We start from the raw sequence: 14867 nt of genomic DNA on the forward strand, positions 1-14867 counted from the left end.
TTATTGGTGACTGGTATTTTATGAGCTCTGGCAGGTGCATGGGCAGAATCCACTCTACCACAAAGTGAGCTTTTCTGGTCAGCCCAAAGCCTAATTTTTGCACCTGGAACATCTCTCCAGCTTCCACCGGTGGACAGAGGAGAACTCCCAGGATGTTCCCCACCCTCTGCAGAAACAGGGCTGTGTCTAAAGAAGCCTGCTTTGTGGTGGGGTCCCTAGGAGTGTGGAAGTCAAATTTGCCCCTTGTCATGTCATCACGGTCCATCACTATGCGCTGTCCTGGAGTATAGGCACGGAAACCCCCTCTAGTATGCCACACACGTATGTGACACAAGTACGTGGGAAGGAGCTAGTTTGTCTGTGGGGAGATCAGCCGCTTTTAGTAAGAGTGTGGCAACACAATCTCTGTAAGTCTGACGTTATTTTGGTTTGTTGGGGTTTTTTTGTTCGTTTGTTTTTTGGTGTTTATTTTTTTGTTTTGTTTTGGTTTGTTTTATCTGATAATGTGGTGGATGCAAAAGTACGGCTTTGTACACTTTATGTATATGGAAAACAATTTGTTTCAATTGGGTTATTCGATTTTAATTAAACAAACCTAGAATGATCCAAAATACACATTTTCTAATGGAGTTAAGTGGTACTTGTTTGGGAAAAAAATAAATATAATTTCTTCCTCCTGACTCTCTTCTTAGTTTTATTGATTTCTTTTCAATTAGAAGGGTATGTTCTATGTTAGAACAATACATACTAGTTTAATTCAAAGATAACTTCAGTTTTTTTAATATGCTTTTTTCTTCCCTAAATATGGCTCCCTTAAGGAGCAAAAAAAGACTCCAATTCCTTAGGGAAAATTAAATTATCCCATATCCTGTGAAATGAGAATTACCCCTCCTTCTCCCCTCTTCCCCCCACACCTGCCCCAGAATTCTATGTGCTTTCCTAAGAGGGATCAAATCGCTTCCTAAAAGCCAAATCAAAAAGTACTCTTTAGCATCTGCCATAAGACAACAGTTTTTTTTATGATTTGGCAGCACTTCACTACTTTATTCCTCCATGTAAAATGAAGTTAACAAACCAATTTTTAAGAGACTAATGCCTACTTTTTCGAGTGAGACAGCCCTGGCCAGGTACAACTTTCTGCCTTCTTTCCAAATTTCCTAGTATTATATTTACAAAAGCACAGTAACCTTTTAGAAAACAAAGTCAGAAGGACAGAGACAGATGGGTGCCCAGCAACTGTGCCCTCAAGGTTCATTCACTCCTTTTTCCCAAATGACAGTGAATTCCTGCCACTGTGAAAAGGAGACCTGCAGGTAACCTTATATAGTTGTGCTATCTCCTAGACTGCCATTGAAAATTCATCTCAATTCACAATTAGGTCTTATTCTCCAGTCTCTCTTGTAAACACCAATGCAGAGACTTCTCACCAGCATTCTCACCTTCATTTTCTTCTGGCAAAGGAGTATAAACATAGTTATTACAGTATTGCTGTAAGAATCAGAGTCCTGACCTCATCTGCCTTGATACCCAGCAAACCTACTTGAAAACTACAGATTTCATATTAAACCTTCTGTGCTAAGGTACATAGGACTATTCAATCCAATGAACCTCAGGTCTCAGTGATAATTGAACCAGGTATACAGCACATGTTGGTAGGGTCTATTTCCAGTGTGGAGTCCCAGGGTTGGCTTCAAAGCTGTGTAGCACTGTTACTTGCACAGCTGGTTTGCCCATCTTGGTTTTGAAATAAATTTACTGTATTGAATGGATTAAATCTATCCTCTCCACTTAATATCCTCATTCACGAGGAATAAATGAGGCAATCTTGTATAGACCCAAGTTCAGTGCTTTTACAGGCTGCAAGTTCAGTTCTGTATATTTCTTATTGTGTGGGCTCTGCACAGAATAAGTCCTAAAATCTGGATATTGGAAAGCAGATAAGGATGGAGCCTGCTCAGATGCTTAAAGCTAAGTGAGCACTTTGTCTGCTTTTGTTTCTAAAGAAGCCAGCACCTTACAGGGTTAATCCTTGCATAACTATGCAATAAAAAATGCTGACAAGAACTCCTGAGCTCTCACATAAAATCTTAATTGGGAGTAAAGTCCCCTCTTACTTGAGTGACCTCAGTTCTGCTGCTCGCTTTTCCTTGTAAGGTAAGGATACTTCCTGGTAAAGTCTGACAAAATAGATTTAGTATGCAATGAAATAAAATTGTACTGTGCAAAAATACAGGATAGGAGTGAGTGTGGAGAGCCATGAGGTAGCACCAGGAGAGCCTTGCAGCACCCCAGGGCTTGGACACCCTCTCCTCCGTTGCTTAAAGGGCAAGTGGCACTTTAGCTATATGAAACTTCAAAATAGGGAAGCACACACCACATATTTTTTCTCCAGTCACAATGTGTCTAATAACGTTTTTATTCTGGCAGCTGGGTCACTATTGAAGGAAAAATCTTCCTGCAAGTCATTTCAACAGGACTCACTAGTTTGATGTATCTTTCCACTTAAGATATTAATTTGAGGAACTTCCTTTTGCTCTGTGCCAACCTTATCAGGTAAGTTTTTACATTACTGATATTTTGCATTCAAAAAGCCCCAAACACAACAAAACCAAAACCACAAAAACCCCCATAGCTCTTATCGAGAAATACCTGTTTCTATCTAGAAATGACCATGGACTTCCCTACCACCAACACCCTGGTAAGCATTTTCAGAGAAAGAAAATGCACAGTGCATGTGTTAAGGTTCAGTCTTGCTTTTTAAGTCTTTTTGTAGTCATTTATGGATTGCTTGCAGACGTTTGTGGAATTTTTGGACAATGCTAATGACTGTTCTAGTTTTCAATCCACGTGTTTTTTCTAGACCCTTGAAGAATTATATTTTGCCATCAGGAATAATTTTGGGCAATTGTCATGATAATGCCCTTGTATACACTAAAAAGGACTGAAATAAGAAATTCAGCCTAGGATCAAAATAAGGTTCACTACTAGAAGTACCTTACATGCTTCACATCTTTCTACATGCCAAATTAAAGCTTTGAGTTAGTTTTTTTTTTGTTGGGGTGGGGTGTTTTTTTGGATTATTTTTTTGTTTGTTTGTTTGTTTGTTTGTTTTTTTAATTCTTTCTGGGTTTCATGAAGGACCCAAAGTGTCAAAATACCATTTTATTTAAAAAAGCAAAATCCTATTTGCTTTGCCACGATGGCTATTATATAGGACAGTTTGTTGTGTGTATAGAGTAGGAATAAAATAGATTTTTTAAAAATATATTTACTTATTTTAGCTTCTGTCTTATCTCTACTTACAAATAGTTGTAGATTAAGGCTCAGAACACCTGGGAACTAAGTAGGTGCCATAAGTGATGCTTTCTCTAGCCTCCAGCATTTTCCAGCACCAAGGCAGCAATGTTGCACTTGGAACAGCAAGTTTCCCTTGAAAATAAGACTAGGCTTAGACAAGTCCTTACAGTTTGCCACTCAAGGAATTTTCTTAAATATCAGTATTTAAATCATCTAGACATGCATTTTAAACTCCCTAGAGTTTGGAAAAGTTTTTATTTGTTTTCAGAAACAGAGCCTACCATATCAGAGCAGCATCACTCCAATGCTCTGAAACAAACAAGTTTAGTGGAGGCCAGGACAAGCATGCTACTACTTAAGCTGACAAGTAAGTGAATAAATTAATTCTGTAACACGAACAGTTTTATCTCTGCCTTTATTGCTGCAGACTATCAAGGACCTGATATAAGATAGTGTCATCTAGTGCAAACTCACAGAAAAGTGAAACCCCCCAAAAAATTAGTAGCTTACGATGTATTTCATCTTTCTTGATACCATGCTGTGGCTGTTGGACCAGCAAAGTCAATACAGTCCTGCAGTTTGTTTCATTTTCTAGTGGTGCCCAACAGAAAATTAAAGTCTTTTTCCTTTCAAAGATCTGCAAGATGTGTCATTATCAATGTCTTTCATTCTCCTGGATGCTCATCACTGTGATGCCAGACCAGTGCTCACGTTTGTTACAAACACACACAACATGGAGTGGTACTGTGCTGGCCACTGAGGAAAGCTTGAATGGATGCATTTGTGTCTTGCTTTGATGAGTAATTGCAAGCATGAGGAAATAATGTGAACTATGAGCTAAGGCCAAGAGACATACCAGGTGTGTCTTTAGGAAAGGTTTTGATCTGTAAGAGAAGAGAAACACTGACTGATATGCTGACAACAAATATGCCAGCAAGTGCGACATTGAAAGAAAACATGTAATCCATAAAAACTCCTGTGAACTGAAACTGTTTGCTTTTAGCTGCAGCAGCTGGAACCAGTGGGATTAGCCATTTTGTCCTGAGTTTTGGTGGTTTGGGTTGTTTTTTTTCAATCTCCTCCTATGGGTATATGCATGTAACCTCTATATGCACACCAGTGCGGACACTGTTATCATAGACAGGTGGGGGTGTGGGAAGTGTGTGACCCAACTTCAGACTAACCTGATTGTATAAGCAATTTCTTGAAATTATTTATCTAATTATTTTTGGTCTTTTGCTCAGTCCTCTCTTGGCAGTACTGGGTTTGACACGTTTCAGAGAACAAACATGGTGTTTTAGTTGAACTATCACCACCCTGGGTAAGGCTGTTGGCAAGGATATCAGGAGAAGATTGAATGATTGTGGAGCTTGGGAAGAGTCTGACCCACATGAATCCCTGTAACCCACTGGGTAATTTAAGCTGAAGGAAAGACGAAGGGTGCCATGGGAACAAAACAACCAGGGGGCAGAAGAGGACAAGGAGAATGAAATGCTTCTATCAAAAGTAAGTAAATGCCTTCAACTAACTGTGAAGTCTCATATGGTCTTTACAAATAGGTGCTCATTGGAAAAAGGATAATGGATCTTCATTACAGAGCAAGCATCTGCTTGATGAAGTCATGGTTATCTAATACACTGCTGATCTGTTCATGCTATAACACTTTTATCTTGTACTTCAGAAATACTGATGATAGAAGGTGATTAAGAAGGAAAAAATGTCTTAAGAAAATCTGCAGAGAAGCAAATGCATCATGCAGCATTGATGTGCTTGGCATGATATATATTTATTAGTACAAAAGCATGTTAGCTTTCTTGGTGTACTGAAGGAGACAAGGAAGATGCATCATAGGAGAAGTAAAAAAAGAAAAACGTAACTTGTATAAACAGATCAGACTCCTCTCTTCTCCCCCACTGTCCTGGAAATTAAATTCTGTAAATAGCTTTGTTTGGTTTGTTGTTATGAAGCAACATCATCTTAACTGCAGTCTTGGTTAAGGTAGAAGGATTTAGAGCTTCAGCACTACAGTGAAGCACTAAAACCACAGGGCTTCATTCAAAGCCCAATGAAAGGAAGTTTAGCCTTCAGATCAGGTCATTAAAGGGTTCTTCTGTCAGGTGAGTCCAGAGTAATTGTATGCAGCTCTACCAGGAAGTATTTTACATTACTAACTCAGAGAAAATAACTAGTAAATGGTGTAAAACATTTGTTTTACTTCTAAAGCTGTAGAAAATAATGATTAATGCTGACACAGATCCACTTAAGTAGAAATCACATGCTTTGAAATTCTGGGAATGATGGTTGAAACCGAGTCATATAGAAAATTGCAAATACCAGTGTGAAAAAAGGCTTTAACCTCCATTTTGAAGACCTGCCTAAGGAGCATATTTGCTCGAGAAGCCTGCAGAACCCACCTTATAGAGTTATAGGCCAATTTATCCCATCCAACTTGCAGAAGCTGCAAGTCCAGGGGTCTGGACCTCCTGTTACCAGCAGGAGAGTGGCTGTTTTTCAGGATCGGGGGCCATGGGGCACTAAACCTCCTCCCGCAGCAATACAGGAGCACCGTGGGCTGGCTCCTGGTGTGCATCTCTGCCAGCGAGGTGTCCTCCAGCAGCACGTTGCAAATGTTCTGCAGCTGGAAGAGAAACTGCAGTATTTAGCCATGAGCTCCCAACAAGACCTTGTGTATGCAAGGTGGATATATCCTGCTTTTGCCTTGCCGGAAGTGGGATGTTGTTAAGGGGAGAGGAGAGAGCATCCCCTTGATCAGTAGGAACCATCACCTAAACAACTGAATCAAGGGCTGGATGTCAAATACAATTTATAATACCACATGATACAGCAACCAGGGAGAAATATCTCCTGGACTGCTAGTAGCAAATCTGACAAACTTGATTTAAGAAATAATAGGAGTAAATGTAAATCTCCTGAAAGCTGTGCTCAGGATTTCTAAGGAACAGTCCTGGCCTAAGCATGATGTCACTGCCTTGATGAGCAATTTCTTCATGTTTAATTACTCCTCATCCCAAGTAATCACTATAAGGAGTTTACTGTACCTGACATTAGTGGCTAGGTCTTAATCATGAATAAGGTTTATGTCTGATGTAAATCTTTTCTGTTTTCCTTTTCCTATATGTTCTTCTCCACAGCTTCCAAACCTCCCCAGATTCCTCGGTTCTCTGTGTGAGAAACAGTGCATGGTGCTGGCTTTCCTCTATTCTTGTTCTTAATTGTCCTGTAAATTCACCTCATAAACTCTTGCAGATCTAGTAGCCCTTCTACATTCACAACTTTTAAATTATCTTCTTAATTAATGAAAGCCTCAATGTCCCCAGTACATTTTTATCAGACAAGTCTGTTATGAAATTTATTACCTTGGACTTTATTGGTTTTAACAATGTCCTTTCCTCAGCCTGGTTATGTGTTTAGGTATTGCACTATTCATCTTCAGGTTGGTAAAAGTGCCAGTGTATATCACAGCACAGTCAACCAACCTCATTTAAAGCTTCCCCTTTTATAGCAGCTCCCTGATAAAACCTAGGGTACCTTTTTTTTTTTTTATATTGCTGTATTCAAATACAATGCTAGCATCTGAAAGATGAAAATATTATAAACTAAGCGGATGTGGGCCTGAGTGCTGTCAGATATTCTTTGCTTTGCTGGACCAGAGGTGGGACTGAGGACTGGGGGTTCCAGAGGATGGGCAAAAGAAGTGGAAGGACTCCTCCCCTGGAGCCAAAGATACCCCGTGCATCATGGGATTGGGCTGCTGCTTGATGGCTTTTAAAAGGGCAGATGTCTGTTCAAGGAACCAGATGTTCTAACATAACCGCTTTATGTGATTCATAGCTTTGTGATTATGTGAGCTTTGTAGCAATGTCAGCTCTAGAGGAATTTGGCCAGTGGATCCCACCCATGAGCATTCCTTGCTTGTGAGGAAATGTATTGGAGGGAGGGAGTGTTTTAAGGACTAGTAACACTTCATTGCTGCTGTCTGATCTAATGTTGCCGGTAGCACTGCTTAAATGAAAGAACAAAAAAAAAAAACCAAAACCCCAAATACAGACAATTCTAAGCAGCTTGGAAATTCCAGGTGCCAGCTTTGACACACAGAGCTGGACATCTGCAGGATGGAGTGCATGGAATTGGCCTGAGTTTGCTTTCCTAGTGTATTGTATTAATTAAGCTGGTCATAAGTATGCTTTTTAGGACAATAAATCATGCCTAGGAAAATGTTCCCTGTAAATATCTATTTGCAGTATCAATATCGCTTTAGCAGAAAACAGGATTTATACACGCTGCGTTTTAAACTCTTGGTACCATGGTTAATCCTAAATGCTGTAAACTGTAATGGCCTATTTCTTTATGTCGGGTTGTTCTTTTTCTCCCTATAACCTGCTTTCTGAGTCTAAAGCGGCTTATGCCAGTTCAGCTGCAGTGCTGACATTCAAGAACTTGTATGACAGGCAGCAGTAAAATTTTATTTAGCCTCCTTCTCAGTTTAAGAAAGAAATTGGTTTGGCACGAAAACATTCAGTAGCAAAATCAACTGTGTCTTATTGTTTCTATTGTTGTTTAGTTGTTTTTTCCCCTTGTGTTCAAATATCTTGAGGAAAGATTGATGATGATGGCTGACAGTTCACTGTGGGAATTGCATTTCCTGTTGAAATGATTATCATGATTTTTAGTGACAACCTAAGGGGACATGTTGCTGGTCAGCATGTGTAAAAAATATAAGGACTGCTGCTTTATGGAGTTTCGAACTCTTAACTATACAATCCTGCTATCTGGATGCTAAATTAACAAAGATGTTACAATACTAAAACCATTTTCACCCAGTTTCTCTCTCAAAGGATAACCTAAAACTCATTTGTTATACTGCAGGCTTGATAACTGACTTGACATCGTTAAATGAAATCAAATACTCTAACAGCCCTGTTACCACAGTTACAAATCTTTAATACAGAGATAATGTGTTAGCTGCCTCTTCTGGTTTCATGAATACATTTTTTATTATCTTAGTGAAGGCCTTATTACAGAACCAAAAAGAGAGCTACACTGGGACTCGGGAGATGTCAGGTGCCTGTCAGCTGTTAGCATGATGGAATCCATTTGCCCCAGTTCTACATCAAAGAAATAATAATGATAGTAATTTATCTACTTTTAAAAATATTTGGATTTAAACTGCCTTTTACTGTATGTACATCATGCCTGACACACTGGTGGTGGTCTGATATTAGACTCATCATGTTTTATTAAGATGCAGATTTTTACCTATTGGAATTCTTTATTTTCCTTTCTGTATTTATGTTTCTTCTTGTACCCAAACTAGCAGTGGTTTTGAAAACAGATAAGCAAATAATAATTTATTGATTCTGGATAAGATTCCTAAAACGTGAATAAATCGGGGGTGGAGTTAGCCTTTTATAAGACACTCTCCCAACAAGTTCAAGCATTGTGAGAATCATATCAGACAACTGTCACTTTAGTCAGATTTTAAAAGTGTGTTTTTGTGTGACTGTAAATTGTGTGGTCTTTGCCAGCAAAGCCTGAACAGTCCAGAGCAGCCAACATTGCAATCTCTGGTACATATTTACCCAAATGTTTCTGATAGCTGATACTGTTTCTCTTTTGCCCCATCATTCACAGATGATAAAACTGACTTCAGTTTATTCCATCCTGCCTCACCCCTACACCAGTTTCCATGCAGTGGGGTGGAAGGATTTTACAATGCAGGTGTCCAAGCACTGCTCAGCAAGTCCTAAATCATAGGTCAAAAACTGAAGGTCCTGGTTTTGTTCAGTACCTTTTCTGTTCCTCTGTGTGTGCAGTTTGAGTGACAGCAGCCTTTCAGAGCTGTGTGCAAGTGAGGGATTGGAAACAGCAAGAAGGAAAGTGTACCACTTCACTGGGGCTGCTGCCACTGCAGCTCAGGAACCCCTCCTGGCCTAGCGTGGGGAGGAGGATGTCTTTTTTTCTTCTTTTTCTTTTTTTTTCCCTTCTCCCCTGTTTATTTCCTGGCAGCACCCTCAAGTTTGCACCTCAAGCCCCATTTTGTCTGTCTTTTCTGTATTTAAGACAATAACAGCTATTCACAGCTAACCTTTCTTTGCGTCTGCCAGGGCTGTTTGCTGTTCTGGATTTGCTTTCCAAGTTCACAAACACTGGAGAAGTGATTCTGTGTCTTCTGTGGGATTACGTCCAGGGATACAGAAGGAAAACCTGATGGTAACCGCTGTTTTTCCTGTGGCATGCAAACAATGCCTTTCTTGACATTAAATTCAGTTATACGTGGTTTGAACTGTACAAAAGCTATTTGCTTCTATTGTACAGCCATGAATGGATTTCCTTCCATGTTCCATGACAAGGACTGTGCTGCCTGAGCATTACAGAAAAAGAAGCTGCTTAGGTCATGTTAGGAAGAAAGATGAAGCTGTTTTGGCCAACAAAACTCCATCCAGCAAATCAGTTTACTGGAGACTGTGTCAGAAGCTGGTGGAGGAAGCGATCCCATTTCTGGTGCTGGGCACCATGGAATCAGACAAGATGCCACTCAGGGGGATCAGAAGCCAAAGAGGCAGAAAGTGATATTCTGAATATGCAGACTGTAGGCAACATACCTAGAAAGTGAGGTCAAGAATCTATTTTTTTTTTTCAGGTAAACCTAAAAAAAAAAACATTAGGAGCCTGATTCCTTTCTCACTTCCTATGAAGCAATTCTAACTTTTTAATGTTTAAGGGTTACGCCTGTGGCTCTGATTACATCTGCTCACTGGAGAAAATAAAAAGGTACTGGGCATTCAACCCACTGATCTAACAAAAAAGCACTGACTGCCAGTCATAACACCAGTGATCCTAGTTTGGATATAAGTGGAACATTACTTGATATGGCAAAACCTGATAATTTACTTTGTACTGTGTGAATCATGGCATCTTTTTTCTGCCACTGCAGGTAAATAGGTATTTTCCTACTGATAAATGCCTGAAAGGAAATGGAAGAGATATGCTGCTATCTCTGTTCTCTTTGGGAAGATGAAGATATCCTCATGTAAGAAATAACATTCATTCCTATGTCAAAAAGTCACATTTGTTGGGCAATAAAATCTGTGTATAAGTGTGAACTGAGCTAAATATAACTATGTTATATTCCTGTTAAAAAAGAAAGGTAGTATCAAAAGCTACTGTGTATTTCTAATTTCCAAACCATGTCAAAATTATTCTATGCCTATTTCTTAAAAAGTGTTTAAAACCTATTTCTTGGTGACTGGTATTAATCCTCTTAAGACACTCAATGCAGATGTGTAGAAAAAGGCTAGTCAGCTTTAGATTAGATTCTTATGTACCTGAAAAAACTAGCAAAATTCCCGAATCCTTGACATATCTGGTGTCTGGGTTAAATTCAGTGTAGGGCTAGAATAATAGGTATTTTTTGTTTATGGGAAGTGGAATATGGAGACCTTATTTTGGGAGTTAGAAGAGAAAGAGTATGTAAAGCTTCAAAATGATCTGCACTTGCTCATTTCTCTTTTCTTTATTAAAGTCTCAAATTTAATTTCCAGTCTTGGAATTCATGCATGCACAAATTACTGTGATCAGATTTGTCTGGTTTAGATTAAATGCAGCTTATTTTGCAGAGACATACAAGGACACTGGCAGTTTCAGTATGGATTACGTGAATATATGCAAAAGGATGGAAAAGGTCAGTTCACCAATGCTATTAATCAGGACACAAGCCAAGTAGCTCCAAGAGCTTTCTTCCCCAAACAATTCCGTCTTTGTTTGTTCATGTTCCTGTAAATATGGAGTCCACATGAATATACTTTCTTGCTGAGGTAGTGCCTCATATGCAAGGTAAAGTTGTTCCAAATACAATTTGGATTCCTTTCCAGGGGACCATGCATTGTGGGCTAAAAAAGTGAAGGAAAAAAAAAAAAAAGGCACTGAATTGCCATTATATTCTAAGTTTGGAGATGGAAAAAGTCAAAATCATAAAGAGAAAAGCTATGAAATCTTTAGAAATATTTTGGATTTTACACTCAGAAACAAAATATCATTTCTGCCCTCCCACTCTGAGAGAGGACAAAAACCCTGAAAAGAGAAAGAGTTTTGGGTTGTTTGTTTTTGGGTTTGTTTTTTTCTTCTTTCCTATTGAAACAGAGGAATACATTCTGATAGCAGGTTGGGTTTGCTTTGTTTGGTTTTCTTGGGGTTTGGGGTTTGTGATTTTGTTTTTTTTTTTCCCTTGTTTGGTTTTTTTGTGTGTTGCTTTTCTGTTGTTTGCTTGTTTGTTTGTTTGTAGTGGATATTAAACATGTGGCTCTGTAAACAGCATGGACTTCAACATCAACAACATCATAATGTCATTCTTCTGAGGGCATGACTTTGTTATGGGAATGAGCTGAAGCCCAGCCAAGTGCTGCTCCTGCCCTGGCACCCATGTAAGTGTGTGGCTCCAACTCAGGGAGGCAGGGTGGGGAGAGCAAGGGCTGGCTGCCTGCCAGCGGTGGGAGGCTGCAGGCAGCATCCCTACTACTCTTTTCTGCTGAGTTTTATTATAAGGTTGCCTTTAAGGCAATCCAGAAAAGTTGGTACTTTTCCAGATGTATCCAAGTTTTCCAAAAGCTAGGATGGGCATCAAGGGCCAGCTCCCTGATGATAGCAGGAGCACACCAAAGCATCATTTTGAATCATTTGAATGTTTTCATGTGATAAAGTACTAATTTGTGTAGCTCATCAGGCCCTCAGCACTTTCACTGTTTTGTTCATGCTGAGGCTCTTAGGTATTTCTATGGAAGTTCAAAGCCCCATATTCCAGGAGCAATTTGTCAAGATTTCAGCCCTTGGTGTAGCTGAGTGCATTCCTGGTCAGACTGAAGGCCATGAAAACTGGGCTATTAATTTGGTAGCTGTAAAAGGTGACATTTGGGGACAGGATTTCATACTGTTTTCTAGCATTCTACCTAGGAGTGGTGTGAGGTTAATGTTTAATTTTAAGTTCTGTTCTTTACCAAGGACAAAGCAATTTTGTCTTTCTGGGTTACCCACCAGGAGTTCCCTGTGTCCCTGGTATTCCTGGAGAAGCTGTCAGGACTGATGCTGGCTTTTTTACTATAAGTCTCTAATTTAGGCACTATAACATCAAATACAGCATCAAATTCCTCCATCTACTGCTTCAAGGTATATAATGTGATCCAAGCTGAACTGCAGTGAAAACCTTGCTGCAAAGGTATTCAAAGCTGAGGGATCTAACTGTTATGCTGTCTGGGCAAGGGGCTTTATTTGATGCCATCCAAAATCCCTTGTGTTCCAGAATGAGGCTACTTATTATAGCCTACTCGACACTGTGATCATTTGATTCTGAGATAAGCTTTTTCCGTTCTTTTGAAAACATCATACATATTTGTTTCTACTCGTCTCTCAAACAGGATTGTCTTCATAGGTAACTAGTACTTGTCTGGGAGTACTCCCAGGCCTTGTGGAGTAGGAATGGATAATGAAAGAAAAGGATAGCAGCAGCCTAGAGATGCAAATATCAAAAGTGCATTTTGCTACCACAGATCCATTATTTAGACCCTCTGACAGAACAGAACCATTCTTTGCTTTGTTTTACAATTCTGTCCTGAAAATAAGACTTGCATACTGCATCTTATTAGGTTTTATCTGCACCTGTACAACTGTACATGTAATGATATCCAAAAGCTCCTGAAGAATGAAAGACAGGGCTTTCAACAGTATGAACAGAAGTTTGAAAGACCCTAATACTTTTTTTTTTTAAGCTCAATTTATCATGTTTATTGAATGATCTGGGACACAAAACCATTGAAGAGACTAACAGGAGATTTCAGTATTAGATTTAAAACCTAAGAAAATACTTTGTTATTCACTGTGATGTGTTAGAAAAAGTCCTAGACTGTAATTTTTTAATACAACCTCAATATTAAAGATTCATTAATATGTAAATGAAAATGAATTACAGTGAAAATACAGACCACGTGTTTGTAGACAATAGGACTTCTATGTGAATCTTAACAGTGACATTTAAAGAAACGTCTCCACAAGCCAATCTTCTAAAATATATCTCACCTGTTTTTCTGGCACATTTTATGATTATCATTAACAAGCACTGTGTAAATCTAAAATGACCCTTGTAAAATCAGGCATTATGGTTTAATATATATGGCTGTGCAAAAATAACAGAAGATTGGTAAGGAGGATTGTAAACATGCTCAAGTGAGTTGCAGCTGGGATGTAGAAAAACACATATACTAATCGTTGTTTAGTCATCCGTGTTTGGATAACAGGCCAACATAGGGAGGCACCCTACTGAACACGCTTGAGATTCCTGCCCAGCTGCAGGAAAAATCAAAGCACAGTGTTAAACCACTCTGTGGATCCCTGATACACAGGCCAACACAGCAGGCTCAGTGATCCTTTAGCATTGGACCAAACTCTGTGGTGCATATGTCCTCACTCGTGTGCCTCTGCCTGTGTGCTGCTTTGGGGACACCCTTTCTGGTGAGGTAATTAAATTTATTCTTTGTATTTCCTCCGTGGTTTTGTAGCTGTTCCTGCATCCTACCTGTGCCAGCTCACGCAATGGCTTATCTACATGACACTGGTGTTAACTGCATCTTTTCATCATCTTCAACCTGAAAATACTTGGAATATTGTTGTGGTTTAAGCCCAGCTGGTAACTCGGGACCAAGCAGCCACTCTCTCACTCCCCCATTTCCATCCCCTGCTCCAGGCAGGATAGGGAGGAAAATCAAAACTGTTACAGCTGAACCCAGGACAAATATACAACACATTTTGTAATAAAAGAGCTGCTTTCTTAAAATGTTGAGCTGAAAGTGAGGGATTTAATGCTCCCCTGTCTTAATCTAGCATGATTCAACAGCAAATCCACCAACAAATGGGGCACTTTAAGATATAATAGTTGTTTTTTTTTTTCTTAATATATTTACGGTATGCTTTATTTAACAGAAAACCTGATAAGCCTTTGTTTTATAGTGATAATCTGGGCCTAACAGTCCAGCTGCTTTTACGTGAAAGACCTTCATCAGTTCTACTGATACTCTCTTTTTGGACCTCCCATTCTTTATCCTAAATGGGGCTGCTAATAGATTAAGGATGGCGAGTGGCTCTGCAGTGTCTATATGAAAACAGGAAAGTACAATAAACCTAGGACCATGCACAAAATGTACTTGTATACAGTCCAGTTTGAAATTAAAATGCTATCTCTCTTTCTTGGGCTTCACTGTGTACAATTAAATTTGTTATCAAAGGAGTAAACGAATGGTGCCCCCATTCCTTACCCCTCCTCTCACCACCACATATGCCTGGATTCTGCATCATGAAACTTTTCCTTTCTGTAAGACTCATTTTTGGGGTACCTATCTAATGTAAAATGCTTTTTAAATTAAAAAAAAAAAAAAAACGCACTTCAGAAGTTTTACACAACTTTTAGAAACCTTTTCAGACTTGTGTTTCCTCAAGCAACATGAATGCACTGCACTATCCAAACTCTAGTATCATACCATTAAGTACTAATGCAGTGCCGGGTATTA

Source organism: Pezoporus flaviventris, unplaced genomic scaffold (assembly GCF_033815535.1).
Source record: "Pezoporus flaviventris isolate CSIRO_AGI_PZ_B2104156 unplaced genomic scaffold, CSIRO_AGI_Pfla_v1 ptg000013l, whole genome shotgun sequence".
NCBI classification, from domain to species: Eukaryota; Metazoa; Chordata; class Aves; order Psittaciformes; family Psittacidae; genus Pezoporus; species Pezoporus flaviventris.